General features: G+C 37.1%; 1 long non-coding RNA gene across 3 annotated transcripts in view; it reads right to left on the reverse strand.

Annotated features, from left to right (window-relative positions):
* LOC104909654 (uncharacterized) overlaps window positions 1-18,793 on the reverse strand; it is a 135,245-nt gene that overhangs the window by 66,517 nt on the left and 49,935 nt on the right. The window lies entirely within an intron of this gene.

Raw genomic sequence — 18,793 nt, forward strand, 5'->3', positions numbered from 1 at the left:
ACTATTTTTACCATTGCTACTTTAATCTTCAGAAGCCTTTTTCTAATTTGTAGATTAAATTTATTCATAGTCAGTTCATATTCATTTATTCTCATACCAATGTTTTCCTTTAGCTTAAAATGGCTTTTCTTCCCTGATCTTTATTCCCTGGATGTATTTATAGAGAATAGCAATATTCCCTCTCTGTTCTCATTTTGAAAGGCTTGAAAAGGCAAGTTTTCTTCTAATGTCTCTTGAGCAATATACTCATTATTTAGCTATTCATCTAGTAACTCTTTTTTGCACCTCTTTCAGGTTGATTTAATCTTTCTTGACTACAGATTTACCGAGTTTTCAGTGTTGTAGAACACTGCTATAGAGTTGGCATGATTGGAAAGTTTCCCACATCCATCATACATTTAATTGTGAGAAATGAATATATATGTTACTCTTTAGTCAACGCCATCCTGTATCTTAAATAGCTCTATTCCTTTACTGTTTATCCCGCTTTGTTCCTAGGTAGTAATCATCTGATTTCTCAGTTTCTGTTTTGCTAAGCTGAACAGCTTATGTTCTCTTCCTTTTCTTTCACAACTGGATACTCACTCATTTTCTTAATCATTTTAACACTCGTTCTCTACGTTTACTCCAATCTGAAGTCATTTTTCTCACAAATTTGGGACTCACAGCATTCCAAACACCTTCCCACAACATTGCTATTAATTCCCATATATCCTTCTGATATATCCAGGGAGAACTCATTTTTAATGATGGCATCATACCAGTAGCTCAGCCACTGACAAATTTTGGGACTAATAGATATATATCAATTTCTTTCTTTTTTAGTTCTGGATAGTGAGATCTCAGGAAATACAAATTCTTGTAATTTAACCTATATTGCATAATGGTGAGGAGTCGCTTATTTTGCCCCTTTCCTATTACTTTGAATCATCTGAAATCTAATTCTTCATGGGTATTATTTTGAAGCTGATTAATATGGCTGTTACCTTTTGTGTTTGTGTCATCAGCTCTTTTTCTGTTCCAGGACCAGGATCATTTGCAAAAACGATTTATTAAATCACTCTTAAGATTAATTTTTGGGGAAAAACACCAGTTTTACTGCCCAGTGATTCTTGTTCTAACACTACCCTTTTTTCTGATCATTGAGCCACATTCTTAACAATTTTGGGGTTTTTACAGATTTGCACAATACTGATCCACCTACATAGAACTAGTAATGAACACAGCATCATATCTGAAATAACTTACTGAACTCTGGCCAGAGAAGAGCAGATGTGCTTACTTTGTATAGAAAAAAAGACCACAAAATAAATCAGATTAACCTAGCATTCTGTACATCCAATAAACGCTTGTAGCATTCTGTACATCAGTCTCTTCAATGATTCTTTTTGAATACTTAACATGCTTCCAAGGTCTTACCCATGGATTTCTTGCTTTTCAGTTCATTTCTTCATAAGAAATCTTATTTCCAGCTTTATGCTGTTGCTGATTTGAAATGCACATTTAAAATCCTTCCTGAATGAATGAAGATTTAATTTGGCAATTCTCTCACGGTTCTGAGCTGATGAAGAGCTACCCCTATCACTTGAGAGCATTCAACACTTTGTGTTCAGCTTCCTCTCAAGTTCAGTTTGAAATTCCAAACTTTCGTTCCAACTACCTACCATCTCCTTGCCTTCATGTATATAATTGGTCTTGTTTAAGACTGTCAGCTGTCCTCTTCCTTCTGGTATTTCGTATGCACATGGGGAGACTTCCTATCTTTCAGCCACCCCTTTTTACTTTTGGCTAATTTTCTCCATTTACACTCTGATGGCAATTTTTAAGGATGTACTTTTCTTCAGATTGCTTGGACTACTTGAGTCAACAATATTTTTAAACAAACCTTCTCCATGCCTTCTGGAGTCTCAATAACAAACACAGCCAAGGACCTCTGGAGCTAGCACGAAATAGCCATGCAGAAGCTTTCTGAAGAAAGGCTGTAGAACAGAGAAGATGCAGGTATGTACACGTGTGCAAGAGTAAAAGATACCCTAGTTTCCTGTGTCTGCTCAAGGTAACTAGAACAAAACAGTAGAAGTTCTTCAGAGTTTTAAGCACTCTCCATGGAACACAAAAGCCTCCAATTTCATCAACACATTTCTTTCCATTGACAGTGTTGGACTGGTTTAGGAAATAGCCTTTGTTGTCAAGAACTAAAACGCTATCTTATAAAATCCTTTATTTTTATCTCTAAGTACACTGGACATTAAATTACAAAGAAAATAATCAATAGGACCTATCTGTCTTTGAAAGTTTCTTATCTGCATTGACTTTCAGTGGATAGAGTAATTTATTAGGTTCTCCAGCATTAGCAACATATTACTGCATTTCCATCAGAATTGCATATACACAAACTTATTTGAGAATGATTTCTGGATAGGGATAAAAAATGACTTGCGCAGTACCCACTGAACACATGTAAATGAAACTAATTATAAAGTACATCACTCCTCATGGACCAAGTAACATCTTGTGTGGCTCCATTGGCCCTCTTTGCTCATTTGTCGAAAATCTGTTAATGAAAGTATATTTTAATTTGTAAATTGTTATCCGCACAGCTCATCCAGCACAGAATGAAGGGAGGTAGCAAACCAGCTCTGTGACATCCAAGACATTATAACTCTAAGTAAATCTGCTTACTATATTTTGCATTATTTTAGAAGAAGGAAATGCATCTGCAAGGCATTCTGACACTCCACTACCCATGCCTCTTATTGCAGTTGGCAAACACAGAATCCTATCACGTCCTTGTTCAATGCCCGGTTTCTAGTGTTTCACAAAAACTTTCCTACTGAAGCAATTTTTTAATGGTATTTTTTTCTCACAGTCCTTTCAAAAGCCTTAATTTACAGTCTGTTTTGAGGAGGGGAAAGAAACCTAGTACAAGATAGCAAACGAAGAGTTTATCAGATAGTGAATGTTTTAAACCACTGGTCCCCATTAGGTGGCACTGCCACTTGTACCAGTATCAATAAATCTATATAGCACATGGAACTATGCAAGAAAAGAGACAGAGCTCATAAATATTTGCATGTAATCCTGATTGTGCTAGTCTGTAGGACAGAGACCAGGATGTGAATCTCAGCATCTACATCTGTGACATTCACATCATCTTTCCTATGAAGTTTGGGCCTTGATCTTCCAAGACTACTCATGATTTCTCTATGCTCAAAGGTTTTAGAAATGTCTGGGAACTTGTATTTGTTTTCTTCTCTATGAGACCAAGGTGAGACACTATAATACATTTTCAGTGTTGGGTTTTTAGAAGGCAAACTCAGAACGTTATAGAAAACGCTCTCTTTATTACTTCTCATGCTGTACGTCCAAAATTTCAGGCACAAAAAATTTTAGGCAACCAAAACCTAATGTCCCTTTTGAGATATTCCACCACGCAACTAGCAACTAGTGATTATCTCAAATAAGCAACCATTCTGCCTTCTTCATAAAAGAGCACCTGTGCTCAATAATGCCAAGATGAGATACAATTTTCCTTCTAAACAGTCACTGAGAACTGGGATTTCAGCAGGTATGAGAGCCATGAAAGCAACTTGAATGAATATGGTCCAAGTCACAGAAAAGTGCAGTCAATAATTTTAATACTTGCTTAAGAACTCCTTTAAGGAGCTGATCTGCCACTGAGCAGAGCATTTAAATTACTTAAAATACATGCCTGTGTACTTTGTTGAGTCAAGGCCGTAGTTCAACAAAAGGCCTTCCATAAGCACCACCACAGGAGAAAAAACATCAGTAGCCACATACACTCCTCACACCTTGCAGATTCTGAGATTTTATCAACTGCATAGAAGCACGCATAGAAAATACATACAGAAATACATATATAGAGTCTATATGTATACATATACATTAGTTTATATTTATCTTTTTCTAAGATAACCACAGAAAGCACCACAGGAATAGATATCTGATCTTACCCAAATAAGAAGCAGCATGTGTACCTTCTACACAGCACATGGTGGGCATGGCAGCCAAGATTTACTTTGTTAGCCATTTAATGATTCTGTGTCTCAGGAAATAAAAGCTACTTTGGGGTCAGAGAACAAATTAATCCTGCCTCCTACAAACTACCTCACTGCTCTCTCTCTCATTTCCTACCCATGAGTTTCAATAACTGTAAAACTATTTTTGCTTTCTGCTGTTGCTTTATCATTAATGTGATCCTTCTTTAATGTCTACCAGGCTTTACCTCTGTATTATTCCAAGATCTAATGGGAATACGTTGTTTGGGAAAATCCACTGAACAGAACCCTGTGTGAAACAGTAGCATGTAGCAATTAATTAAACAATAGGATTAATCTCACTGTCAGACTATGCCACTACCTAATGACACACCCCTGATGTCAGTGACAGTTGATGAGTTGTCAGCAATAAAGATATTTGGACTAGATAATATTTCATATATCTAAGTGATGATCTTATTTGCTCACATTGCCCAAGGCAATATAATTCATAAAAGTTCAGCTACTCTCATGCTTGCTGATATCGTTTGAGCTGATGTAGACTATCACTATTCAGCATAAGTGGAATAGAAAGATGTTTTCAAGGATTCATCTTATTCTCATTAAGTCAGGCTATGCCATTGCCTACTCACTCTACTGGAGAAAGGACTGGCCTGACAGTGAATCTTCCAAAGGCAACTGGGAGTTTGGGATCAACTGTTCCCAACTTGGCCCACAGAGGTACTGCTGTGATTTTACTCAAGAATGACGAAGTGTTAATGAATCTGTAGTTCTGCCACAGCTTTATCAAGGGGAGATGTCCCTGTGCAGGGGCTGGGACAAAATGAACAGCTTTTGTGAAGGATAAATGCAAACAAAGTGTCAGAAAATATTGGCAGAGAAAAGCACCAGTGACACAATACTGAAAAGTGAAGTATTGAATAAGGTGCTTCTTCCACCCACATGCTAGCAAGAGGTAAGAAGCGCTACCAAAAAAAAAAAAAAAAAAAAAAAAAAAGTAAATACTCGTAACAAATTGCTCTGACATTCTGATACCTTGGCTGAAAGCTGAAATAGCTTGTAGACAGTAAGTCATAACTCCAAGGAAGGGAATTTCTTGCACTTGTCCTAGCTGTGTGCTACCTGCTGTAGGTAAAGCATGAGTTAAATTCGGAATTGAAATGTCTTGGCTTTTCTTGCAGCTTCTGGCCATTCATAAATGCTGCCTTCTTCTTGGCTTTCCTATTCAGCTGTGACTGCTGATTTCCTGCGTATCTAGGAAAGTGCTACTTGGGAAAACATTTAAGGAAATGGACAGTGCAAGAGCTGTCTAAAACCACTAGAATTCCACCGAATATTGATTTGACCACAGATAGAAAGTTGTGTTTCTCATTCTCAAGCTGCATGCTGTAAGGTGGGCATGTCCAATCTGTGGCCTGGCATGGCTTGCAATGCAGCTGCCCACTTTCCCATGCCATCACTGTGGTGGCTCTTCACCGCAGAGTGGCCCCTGGCACGCACCCATTGCACAGCAACAGCCAAACTGCCAATGCATTATCAACACTGTGTCAACTGAAATTTTTAAGTCCTCTCTTACCAGAGGAAAAAAAAAAATTCTTCACAATCATTCACATTATCACTTTTTGGCGGTACACACGTTTGTGAACAATTATCAACAATGAAGTACAGGAAGAGTAAAATTTCATCAAAAATCTCTGATGAAAGTTGAGATCTCACTGCCATCAAACAAGGCTGATGCATTAGTTTCACAAAAACAAGATAAAATATCCCACTAGTTTTGTTTTTGTTTCTCTCTTTTAAGATTTTATGACAAATAATAAAATTAAAATGTTTTGTTACTTATACAATAATGATATTGGATACTTTACAAGGGATGCTCTGAAAGTAACATCTTCTATTTTCTTATGTTGATCCACAATATTAGAGGTGGAGTTGGTGGTACAGCAGCAGAGGTTGAATGTTCCCACCAGTGTTTCATTACATTCTGTTGCTATGTGATAGATGGCAGCAGAGGAGCAGTTTGACATGGAAGCAAAAATGTAGAACTGGATTCTTCCACGTGGAAAAAAACGGCACCCACTGACATTCATTGACACCTGCTGAACACTTACAGAGGCCAAACAGTGGGTGATGTGCCTCAGCAGTGGCAACAGCAGGTCACTTCCACTGATGCAGATGTTTACATGTTTGGCATACAGGCTCTTGTTCATTGCTGGCAAAAATCCAGAGCTAACAGTGGTGACTACGTTGAAAAATAGTGTTTTGTAGCTGAGAATTTGCCCTATCAATTAATGATATTGTGCTCTTTCTATCTGCTGCCATTTCCATAGAAATAAAAATGAGGCATTACTTTCAGAGCAACTTAATATATTTGCAGCCCAAGATGATTCCTCTTCACTCAATGCAGGCCCAGGCAAGCCAAAAGTTTGGACACCCATGCTATAATGCATACCTGGAGTGCGCATGGAACGCTAACTTTGTAACAAATCAGAGAAATTATGCTGGTTGTTTTCACCCCATTTTATTTTTCCAATTTATTTTATCCAATGCATTGTTACAGCCATGACTATCCTGTCCTTCACATCACTGTTGCCTGCAGCCAGGACCTTTTAGTTCTGACAAATATCCTATTTCATGCAACAAACACCTAAAGCTTATTACACATCACTGGCTGCATAAAATTACAAGCTGTCAGTATGTGTTAGATGAATCCATCTGGAGAAGAGAAAATAACCACAAATGAAACTGGATTTAACATTCCATCTCAACTCTTTTTTAAGGTTAAAAGAAAGAAGAAAGAAAAAGTTCACTAACTTTCTCTTCTTGCAAATTAGGGAAGGGGACAAAGGGCTACAAGATAATGCAGACAGCTTCCCAGCTGTTTGAGAACGATATTCCACAGAGGCTATTTGATTTGAGTCAGATGTTGCTCGCTCAAAGAGTGGTCCCTCCTCTATTATCTATCAGCATGTTTTGACCCTTGTCTTTTAGTATAACAAAGAAGCAGAAACACTGAATGATAACAACAAATTTGGTCTATCTGGATACAAAGAGTAATAACGTTCCTAGGGAGAAAATCCTTCTCAGAAAGTTTACAGGGGAAAATAAATAAATAAATAAATAAGAAGGACAAATTGAGAAAAATACATTACTTAGAAAGAACTTTAGACCTTCTCTCACTGAGCTCAGTAGTTCTGACTTTAATGATTAATGAATGCTAATACCCCTTAATATTCCCTTGAAAGCATATGTCGACAATAAAATTGTCTTAAATTATGTTTACACTCATTTTGAAAGCCGTTTACTTGAGGAAAGAAACATGGAGCTTCTCTACAGTGATTAATAATTCAGCTTTGTCTGAATGTTTACTACTGGGAAGAGGAATGGAACATTTCCATTAGGATTTCTGAGAATCTGAGTTAAACCATCAAATCTGTGACGTTCACTCTGCAGTCATCATAATCACAAGACTACCTAAGTGCTGATGCCTTAGCAAAAAGATTCAACTTTGTTGCATCTGGATGTGGAAACATGCTACTCATTTTTCCTTCAAACGGAGATGGAGGAATTGCTTTTTGACTCAGAGATTCTTGGAGCAGGAGCAGCTCTGAATTGTAAAAATGTAGTTCTAATCTTGTAAGCAGAGATCACTTTTCTATTCTGTAATCCTTTTATTCTCATTCACACTTTGCCTGCTCCATCTCTTTTCTACTCCACTAATATCCTCTTACACAACATACAAGGACACAAAGTCATACTAGGATCCTAGAAAATCTCATCCTTAATATCTATGCAAAACAAATAGCCCAAAGTAAAGGTGATTTAAAAATAAAATAAAATAAAAAAAGGAGGTACACAATTCATCCGTGCTGAATATGTGAAACTGGTATATGTACAAGTCATGTCAAAGTCACCTGAAGACAAGAGCCTTGGGTCAGTGCTGATGTGGGTAACAAACAGCAGATTAAACATGAAACTGAGAGGAGAAAGGCATTGACAGCCCCTCTGGCAGGAGAGTAAAGTAATTACTACTGAGAAAGCTCTTTGAAAGTATGAATATCTTAACTACTTTGCATACAGAAAAGGAACAAAGAAAACTGGAGAAACTTTCCAAACAATTGCTGCAGAAGTGTTATTTCTTTCTTTCTTTCTTTTTTTTTTCCTTCAGTTAAACATTACTGGATCCAACTGAGAGACAATATGGGGTGACAGGAAGGGGATTATCCATTATCCAGGCAAATGTATGAAAACAGGAGGGGGAGGAGTAGGAGGAATGCGTGGGTGCGATTGCAAGCAAGAGAGATTGTGCACATAGCATTTTATGGCTCTGAGAGATACCCTAGTGCAGTGATTAGCCCCTAGACAAAAAGTTAAGAGGTTTAAAGTAAATCTCTGTCTCTGTCATTGACCTCCAGGTGCTCCAAGGTCCCACATAGCAACAGCCTCTACCCAGAACAGCTCTGACTCCAGCTAGGGGAAGCTGGAAAATCCTTTTCCCGTGAAATTCAGAAAAGGAGAATGCATTCAAAAAAGCCTTTTTGTGTGTGTGCACACGCACACGCTAAGGTCCTCACAGGAAGATAATGGATAGAATAGGATAGGAAAGGAAAAGAAAACAAAATCTGTTAGTAACTACTTTTGCAGGGGATGTATCACCTCCACTTGGATCACAGTAACTAGTTCCTTACCCTGCAAGCAGAAAGGAGTGAATAACTCTCACAGGGAGCCATACAGCAATGTCTATTTCCTGGAGACATACCTTCAATTTCATATTAGAATTTGTAATAGTTTTGCAGAATTGGAGCGATAATGCCTTGCCATAATATTTCTAGTAGCTCTGCTACCAGAGCTGAAGAAAAGGCACAGATGGCAGACATGACTGCATCATATTCATAGACACATAGAATCATAGAATGACCATAGTCACAGCCCAGGAAAATACAATTAAGTCCACACAACTAACCCTAGAAAGCCATTACATATTAGATAAATACATCTTGTGTATTTCTAATGAAGATATGCTACCTAATCTGACAAGGTCATGACAAAACACAAACATATCTCACCATGTGATTTAGGAGTAAGTCCCTTTCAGCAATCTGAAGCATCAGCAAAATACACTGTTAATATTGTTTCAGTTTGCAAAAGGAAATTTGGTATGGGAGCAGTCTGCCAAAAATGCAATGCAGTGAAGAACGGAGCTGGCCAAGGGCAGAATGCTGCTTGTTAGCACAGGGGCACAACGGGGCACTCCAGGTGAACTGTGCTCACTACACCATTTACAGGCAATTTCTCTTCACATACTTTTAACAACACTCCCAGGAAGCATCTCTTTTTTCCTCCTGCAGTTGAAGACACCATGAGCTTTGTATCATAACATGAGCAAGTGGAACCTACACCAGATGTCTGTAGTACAAGAAATCTATTCTACTGAGTACAATACCAACGCAGTCTAACTGAAATACTAAGCTTTTAACTAGCTGACTCTTATGCTCCCTTCTAGATCTTAATAGCCAGAAAGGGCCCATAAACACTGAGGAAGGTAAACAAAAGTGCAAGCAAATTGAAATTCATAGCCACATGAACATAAATTCAAAAACAGAGGTCAAAGTACTGCAGCTCTCTGCTATAATCTACAGATACTGTGTATGCCTCAGTAAAAAGACTACATACAGATTATAATGGTGAGAGGACCTAAAAATCAAGCTCTTTTTCTTCATTTCAAGGCTGTGATTCTGAACTGCTCAGAAGTCACAGTGACAAGGAGAAAATGAAAAAAAAAAGAAGTGCCAACAGACAACTAGAGAGGAATATTTCAAACACGGCAGAGTCTGGGAAGAAGATGTATGATTGATTTCCTGTATAAATAATTTTCTAGATTTCTTTTTTTCACCTCATTAAAAAAGACAAATTTCTGCCTCTAGTCCAACACCAGCCTACTCAGAGGCTAAATTACGTATAGGATCTACATGTTATGCTGACTGACACAAGCATCTTTCACTGCTAGGTGTTATAGGACAGCAGGTGAGATTCCTAGAACTCACAGTCAGATTTATTTCACACCACTGAAAAACTCCCAGGATGCTACTAGTGTCATGCTAGTCTAAATTTGGCATATATTATGTCATTATTAAAACCCTGTTATTAACTCATTGAAAATGTCTTTTCTGACTTATCTGAGTTTTAGTTCAAGCAACAGTGAGTTTATAGTCTAGATAACTCCCTTGTGCTTCATTAAAATATACACACATAAATGTCAATTCCAACAGTTTGCAATTGATGTTGCTAAACAAAAATGTCCAAAGATCTATTTTAAAAACAACTTCACAGTAAATTCATAATATCTAGAAGATAGAAAAAAGTATCACGTTTCCTTGCTGTGTAGAAAGTATAGTCTAATTCTGAAAATGGAAAAGTACTAGAGAGAACGTTGACCACAACAGAAGAATTGCAAAAAGATAGTTGTTTTGCATGAATTATGTTTCAATTAAAGTTGCCTCTCAGGTACGTTTAGGTAACCTTGGTTCTGATAATCTCTTAGTTTATAATTTCAGTATTGAGTATAGGCACATTACACAACGACAGAGGTCATTAGAGAGAGACTGAGACTTGCTTTGGATCTAGAAACTATAACTCATAAGGAAAGACTGAGAGAAAAGATTGTCTACATAAGGGAATAGTGAGGGGTGAGAAACACAAGAAGGGGATCCAGAGAGAAAGTATATTAGCTTTATTTTAGGCCAAAAGTATTGGATTTAAAATATGCTAAGGGTGAATCAGTAAGATGTTAAGAAAAGTCTTCTAATGGTAGAGCTCATGAGTCACTGAAGTGGGTATGAAATGTGCACTGGGAGACAATTTAAGAACAAGAAGGAAAATCTTGTCTGAGAAATAGTATAATTACTGTTAACGTCACTGGGGCAAGAACACAGATGTTTGTCCCCTCAGTATTTCTTCCAGCTCTATCTACTGTGATTTTAAATTCAACCTTTTCTGTTTTAACAGTACGTTTTTTTTGTTGTTGTTGTTAAAAAATCTGTTCATTTTACTTTCCTTCCCTTTGAACATTTTTTTTGACAAAGAAGAAAATGAAAAGCAGTTTGCCTGTTCAAAGATGAATTATTTGTATCATCATAAATCTACAGTTCCATTGGGTCAAATTTAGAAACAAATTCCTACTTTAGAAAAAAAAATACTGAATACTATCTTCGCATTCCAACTCTTTTTTATTATGGGAATCAATCTTTTTAAATATCCCATTCAAAACAGCCGCATAATGGATGAAGCAATAAGCTAGAATAATCATTCAAATAAAATGCCATACCCAAAACACAATGCCAGAAATTTCTCAAAATGGAAATTACCATTCTGAAAGCATTTCTTCTCAAATGAAGGCTTACACTGGTGACTCTTTTTAAGGATCAAATTAATACTTACTATATATTTACAGACTTTTCCACTTTTCTGCCACTTAAATCTCAGTGCACGAGAGAGAATTTCAGGTTTATCTTCCAAACAGACAAGAGGATCTTTACATATCTGCTTTCTATGCTTAATTTTCTTCTGTACTATAAACAACTAACTGCTACTTGGCCCAAACCTGGGTGTAGGTAATAGTTTTGGATAGATTTCCATAAACTGTTGCCCAGGATTTTTGTTTATTTGTTAGTTTCCTCCCTTACGTACAACTTGCTTTCATTAGTCACCAGTTGAAATAGCTGTATGCAGACTACACATGCTCTTAACTTTTCTGTCATTCATGCAATAAAATACTTGAGTTAGTATTTCGTACTGGGAGACTGGCATTTCAGGTTAAGTCCAAAAGAACAGCCAGTAATTGAGTATAAATAATACTGCAGTAATACATTATGTAATCAAATAATATGTGATTTAAATGGTCCTAAAAAATACACCGTGAACCATCTATGAGGCTACAAATCCACATGAAATTATGAAAAGTTATAAATTACAAATATTGAAAAGAAAAGGAACATTATTTCATGAATGATGTATTAACTCAGACACTAGCAAAATTCATTAAGCATAGTTGGGCAAGTACTACTTCTCATTTTCACAGATTTCTTGGTATCCAGCACATTCTAAACCTGGACTGAAAATTCAGCCACAGAGCACTGCATGGATCAAGTAACATTATTGTTTCCACAAATAGAGAAGAAAAAGGAGGGGAAAGAATATGGAAAAACTCTTTAAAAAAAAAAAAAAATCAAATAACAGGATTCCTTAACTGCAATTCAATAAAAGTAATTTTGCAGCTAAGACAAAGTAATGACCACATTGCTGAGATTTGTGATACACAGCAGGATCTAGGCCCAAGGGCAGTGCATACTTATTACTGGCAGCACGCATGCTTCTTCAATATACATAAAATATAATAAGCTGACACAGTCAGTAGACAGTCTGCACATTTTGTTGTTACAATAAATCTAATTTCAAGAATGGCTCAGAGTCAGAAGTAAATAAAAAGGAAATAAATAAAATAAGAAAATAAGTAGTGCAGCTAACCTTTCAAGAAAAAGAGGAAAAAGCCAGTGTGGCTGTCAGTGAAACCAGCTGAATTTTTGCAATATCATCTTCATCTCTGAAGATAATTCCACCTGGCAGAATTCAAGTGTTGAAAAACATCAACATCAGGAAATAAACAAGGAAGCGAGAGATTAAAATTTTTGTGATCAGCAGCAGCCACAAATAGTGTAGTTGAAATGTTATAGTCTTCTATGAAGCTCATCAAAATATGGACTAGCAACTCCTGCGAATAATATTTTGAGAGCAGACTCCTCTGCTTTTTTTATGATAGGTGCAAGGTACTGTTAATAACATTGATACTATAGAGCTTCCTGAAATTAGTTCCTTTACCCATTCTCACATAACCAGGATTTAAGAGAAAGCTATTTCTGGTAAAGATTAACAGATACTGGATCACGTGTTTCCATGAGTTGGAATCAAAAAGCACATTGCTTTTCGTGAGCCCTTTTTCAGCTTGGAGACAAAGGCACGGGATAAGATATCTGTTTTTCCAAAGGACTTGAAAGCATTTCACACTCTCCATATATGTATAATGAGCGAGAATATCATGGTTGTTTTTTTTTTCCCAGATCTTGATACTTTAGGAGGAAAGGCTAATCACCTGTCCATCCTGAAAACCTGAGGGTTCTTCAGCCTTTCCCTGAAATTATTGGGCAAAGGAGCAGTATGGAATGATCACTTATGAAAAGAATTCTAATACTCACAAGAAAACAATTTGTTCCTAAAGCTGAATAATAAGGATAAAAATGAGTAGGAACTACTTAGAGGTGTATAACACATCTGAACTGATATCATGGAACAGAATCATAGCAAGCCTTGAGTTGGAAGAGATCATAAATATCGTCTGGTTACAATCCCATTGCCATGGGCAGGGACACCTCCTACTTACTTGTTCACCATCCTCCCCGGCCTTGAACATTTCAGGAATGGGACACCCACAACTTCCCTGGACAACCTGTTCCAGTACCTCATCCCCCTCATAGCGAAAAATTTCTTCCAATATCTGGAAAGTAACATTTTGTTTAATAAACTAAGCTAATAGTGGTAATACTGATGGGCAGCTCACTAAGTGGAATTTTGGAAGTTCCCAAAATATAGCATGATTCTACAGGCATCCTTTCCTGCTTTACCTTTTTTTTCCCCCCCTTCTTACACAATTTAACTCTATTTAACTTGTGGTTTGAATCAATTAATAACTAAGTATTTTTTTTTCAGATGAAACAAATGTTAAAGACTAGAAAATAAAAATAAGATAACAGTGCAATTCAGAATAAATTCCTGATAAAATGCAGTGGATAACACATGTCAATGAGCAGTTTATTTTCCCATGAGGGGATAGATGCATTATCCCATAAAGAAATGACTGAAGATTTAAAGGTCACAGAGCACAGTTCATTAAGAGGAAGTTTTAATATGATGTCATATAAGCACATACACATAGCCAGTATATTGTACTTTCCGGCAAGAGTCACTCATTTAGAAGTTGCCCAGGAGATGAGCGCATTTTTGTTTTCTCTAATGAAGAAGATAGCTTGAATTTCTTATTTCAGCTGTTCATTGGAGAGATTCCTTCTAAGCCAAACCACAAAATTGACCAAAATTACACTTGGTGTGAAATTATCATTTAACCATAATGGACTGCAAGCAAAATTTAAATCAGAAACAAAGTAATGGAAAAAAAACAGTCCAAAGAAAAAACAACCAACCAAACAACCAACCAAAACAAACAAAAAAACATCAGCCAAACACATATGAACACAGGTGAATGAAAAAAAGTTCTTCCAAAAACATCTAGACTGGTGCTAAGTGAAGTGCCAAAAAGTGACTGACTGATTCAATGAAGAGTTTGCTATTGACCTTCATGACAACAAAACTTGACTTCCCTGCTATTCAACTTAACTACATTTTAGGAAAGTACTCTACTGGGGAAAATATTCAGAGGCTACAAAAAGAGATTTATTTCTTTCAATTCATTCAGTCTGACTTAGGAAAGATAAATGGCAAAGGTGTTGAATGGACGAATGTAAAAGGAGTACACAGACTAATGCAGTCTTACAATTCCTCTCCACACCAGGATATGCTTTTTAGGTTTATTACTAGCCAAGATGAAGGATATAAGTTGAAATTCAAAAATTACTCTATCAGTCATTGCATTTCAAGACTTGAAACAGAAAGTCACAGCAGGCAGAAGAAAATTACCTGAGGCCTTTTCAAAGCCTGAGTCTAAGGCAGTCTTAATGCAGGTTTAAAAGTGCTTTGAAAATCCCCCCGATGCAGCAAACATGAATAAGTAGAATGTTTATAGACAGTGACTGCTGGCTGAGGGTAAGGCAAGCAATTGTTCCTCACCTTGTACCTTGCCCTCCAAAACCTGTCATCTCACAGTACTAGAAAGCTCTGAGCTCCATTATGCTTACATTGCTTTATATTACTACATCCTACTGCTGTTTGAGGTGGTTTGTTATAGTTAAACTGCTGCCAGGCAAGTCTAAAGGAATAAACGATACATTCTGATGCAAGCCTGTTTGGCTGAATTGAATGGCTCAAGGAACTAGTAATGAATTTATTTTTTCTCCTCCAGGTCAGTGGTGCAAATCCAGTCCAAGTTGATAGCGCCTAGAAGTTACTGCCACCCAACAACAGAACCAAATCCATGTGAAAGTGATTGGCAGTTCTTAGCATCATAGAAACATAAAATCATTAAGGTTGAAATAGATTTCTAAGATCATCTAGTCCAGCTGTCTACTTACCACCAATGCTGCCCACTAAACTGTGTTCCTTAGTACCACATCTCACGTTTTTTGAACACTGCTAGGGATGGTGACTCCACCACCTCCCTGGGCAGCACATTCCCATACCTGACCACTCTTTTGGAGAAGAAATTTTTCCTAATATCCAACCTGAACCTCCCCTGACACAACTTGAATCCATTCCCTCTCATCCTATTGCTAGCTACACGACAGAAGAGGTTGACTCACACCTCGATACAACCTCCTTTCAGGGAATTATAGAGAGTGATAAGGTCTCCTCTGAGCCTCCTCTTCTCCAGACTAAACAATTGCAGTTCCCTCAGCCACCCCACATAAGATGTGCTCCAGACCTTTCACAGTTTTGTTGACCTTCTCTGGACATGCTCCAAGGCCTCAGAGTCATTGTAGTGAACTGAACACAGTACTCAAGATGAAGCCTCACCAGAGCTGAGAGACAATGTCCTCCCTGATCCTGCAGGCTGCACTATTTCTGATATGAATTCTTACTATTCTTTAGTCCAGCTCCTAAAGACTTGACTGTGAAATTATTATGACTCCTAACACAAATTGCCCCCAGTGAAACTTGAGTATCACCAGCACCCAAAGACTCAGCGGACAAGTGGGGTGGAATGCTCACTCTGATTTTTATGTGCCAGGGAGAATTGAGGCACATTTTTCTAGTAAAAGGCTTTTTTTTTTTTTTTTTTTTTTTTTCCCCTCCATAAAGAAGGTAGTTTTACCAAGACTGGAACTTTTTTGAAGGAAAATAAAAAATTCAACATAAAAATTGATCTTTTTATGGGAAGTGTCAAGCTGAATTATTTTTCTTCTTCTTAAGCTGTTTTTCTGCTTTAGGTTTTTAGTTTAAAAAAAGGAAAAGAAATAACACTTTTCAGTGAGTGTTGAAGATGACAGCTAGGGTGGGATTTGTTATACCATACTTAGACATCCATAATGTAGGTGTTAACCTCAGAGCTAGTCACCCCAGTATTCCTTTATAATCAATGGAGAGAAATAAGTCCATTTAAGGTGTGATTCATCTGATTTATTTAAAGTATCTACTTTAAGATGAATAATGATCTTAAAATTACTTTCTCCACTCCAATGACTACAATATGAACCTAAAGAAACTACCTCAGATAAAGATCTACCGGAGATACTTACTAAATGATCAAGAGAATAATCTTCCAGTTTTCTAATTCTTTATTACATATCATTGCTTTTCAGCTTTTTAGTATTAGGAACCTGATATTTTCAGTTGAAATAAAGTTATACCTGTATTTTGTTTCCGAATTTCATTTTGAAGAGTAAACCTCATTTTCAACCCAGTTCAAAAGTGTCCGTGGAAAGCTCTATTCCCCAAAAGAAAAAAACAATCTCTCTTTGCCCAGCACTCTTAATTTCTGCTGTGAAAACCTCAACGTATAGGATGGGCTGCTCCGGCTGTTACGAAAACACTATTCAATATTTTATCTTTAAAAACAAATATCTAAGGAAGATTTTAAAATAGAATATGACTATAATAATATTTCTCTAGAAAAGAAGGAATCTTCCAGATTCCAGCAATTTGCAGTCCAAAGAGTTAATGTGCCATAGGTGCAGGCTTTTGCTTACATGCAACCAATGACCTTTTGGAGCCAACTTGACAGTAACCAGACGCATCTGATGAGAAAGGGTTTTGTGGTCTAAAAATATGGTAAAAAGTCACCCACTTCTACTTGTCCTGAGTCAATATCATCTTCTAGTTTAATTTTGTCATTGGTCACAGTAGTAAATGTAATGATGCTCCTTCCTTGTGCATCTTCATGATGCATCCCATGGACAATGCTCCACTGTCCATTCAACAAGAACCACATTGACATGAAGCTGAAGACAGATAAAGTAACATCTCAGTAAGTATGAAAAATGAAAAGTCATTTTTTCTGCGAATCCTGTGTCTAACAGTTCATAAAGTTCCTTTCATTTCCAGCTACTGATATCAACAGAAAAGGTTTGAGGCAGTTCTGTGAGATAGAGAATTCAGGCATTTTGCTCCATGCTAAAAGCTGCAGTGATGAAAAGGGAGGGAAGGAGACAGTTGAACAGCAGACAGAAGAGATGGGAACTGACTGGGGGAAGCATGCAGTTGATGGAGACAGCACAAAGAAATGGCTCCTTTAAAGTAGAGCTGAAAAGAAGTGGTAAATATCTGAAAAGAAAGCACAATAGATGTAGCAAAAGAAAAGAAGCTGTAGAGACATTAGTATTTTGAATAAAATGTATAGATCCAAAATAAGGATCAGTATTTTGTTATTGTTCTGATCATTGTTTCCTACATTTCCAAGCACAGATCACACACAGTAGAGAAGATCCTTTTTTCCTGATATTCCCTCAATATTTAATGCATTCCCACTCAGCTCCACAGCTGTTTACAGCACTCCTTCCTCTCTCTTAGCAAATCCTTCCACATATCCAAACCTTTTCATTGCAGATCTTTGGTTGCTTTGGACTCAGTCCAGGCTCAACCACCCATTTGGGAATATAGCTTAATTTGTTCAGTAGAGCCGGGTGTATTGATAAGAACAAATTTACATTGATTGCTTCTGAGCTTAATACATAGACTTTCTCCACCCTTCTGCCTAACAGAGCTGTGAAAGAGATTTTTGACATGCCAATAATCTCACAAACAAATTAGCTTGATTTTAACTCCATTACTCAGACTAATCTCTCTTGGATTTTATAGCATTTACACAGGACATGGCTCATTCATTATAGATGTGTGTACGCTTCCTGTTTTTTTAAATTCAAGGAATGTGTTAGGTGGTTTGTGGTGACATTTTTCTTAATAACGTAGGCAGTATTGGAATGTTTTTCTTCAACCACTGTTCTCTCAGTGATTGCACATTTTTTAGTTAGAGAGCAAGAAACTCTCTCAGGTGGTTTGCAAATGCAAGAGAAAGTATCTGCTGGAAAGGTTAGATATAAAATTGAGCTGTGCCTTCATTTAGAATGGAATCCCAGACTGATAATGGGGTTTCATGCATTACATTTCAGCAAAAACCTGTTGCCTTTCTCTCCCATCCTTTACTCCTTAATTCTTCAGGCAAGCATCCCTGACACCCTCCTACCCCTATGTTTTCAATCTCCAAGAAAATAGTTTGGCCAGACAGTGTTTTGGTTCTGAGCCATACTGTCATTTTGAGTTCTCTTACTCTTCCCCTTGTCCTGCAGATGCACTAGTCTCCCAGTCCAAGGGGGAGTGATATTAATATTTAAGTGTAACAGCAGGATTTTTTGATGTTTTAGGTTATATGACTTTGCAATCACTTCCTTTTCTGAAAGCGGATGATACTGGTGCTGACTGCCTTTCCAATCTCTTTCGTCATTCACATATCAGAATTCTTCAGCTCTACATTGTCCACCCAGATACTGATCTTCACACTGCATAGAAAGGATAAGGGACGCTATATTCCCTAGGAAATGATCCATGCATTACAAGTG

The sequence above is a fragment of the Meleagris gallopavo genome, chromosome 2 (genome assembly GCF_905368555.1).
Source record: "Meleagris gallopavo chromosome 2, MGAL_WU_HG_1.1, whole genome shotgun sequence".
Lineage (NCBI taxonomy): Eukaryota > Metazoa > Chordata > Aves > Galliformes > Phasianidae > Meleagris > Meleagris gallopavo.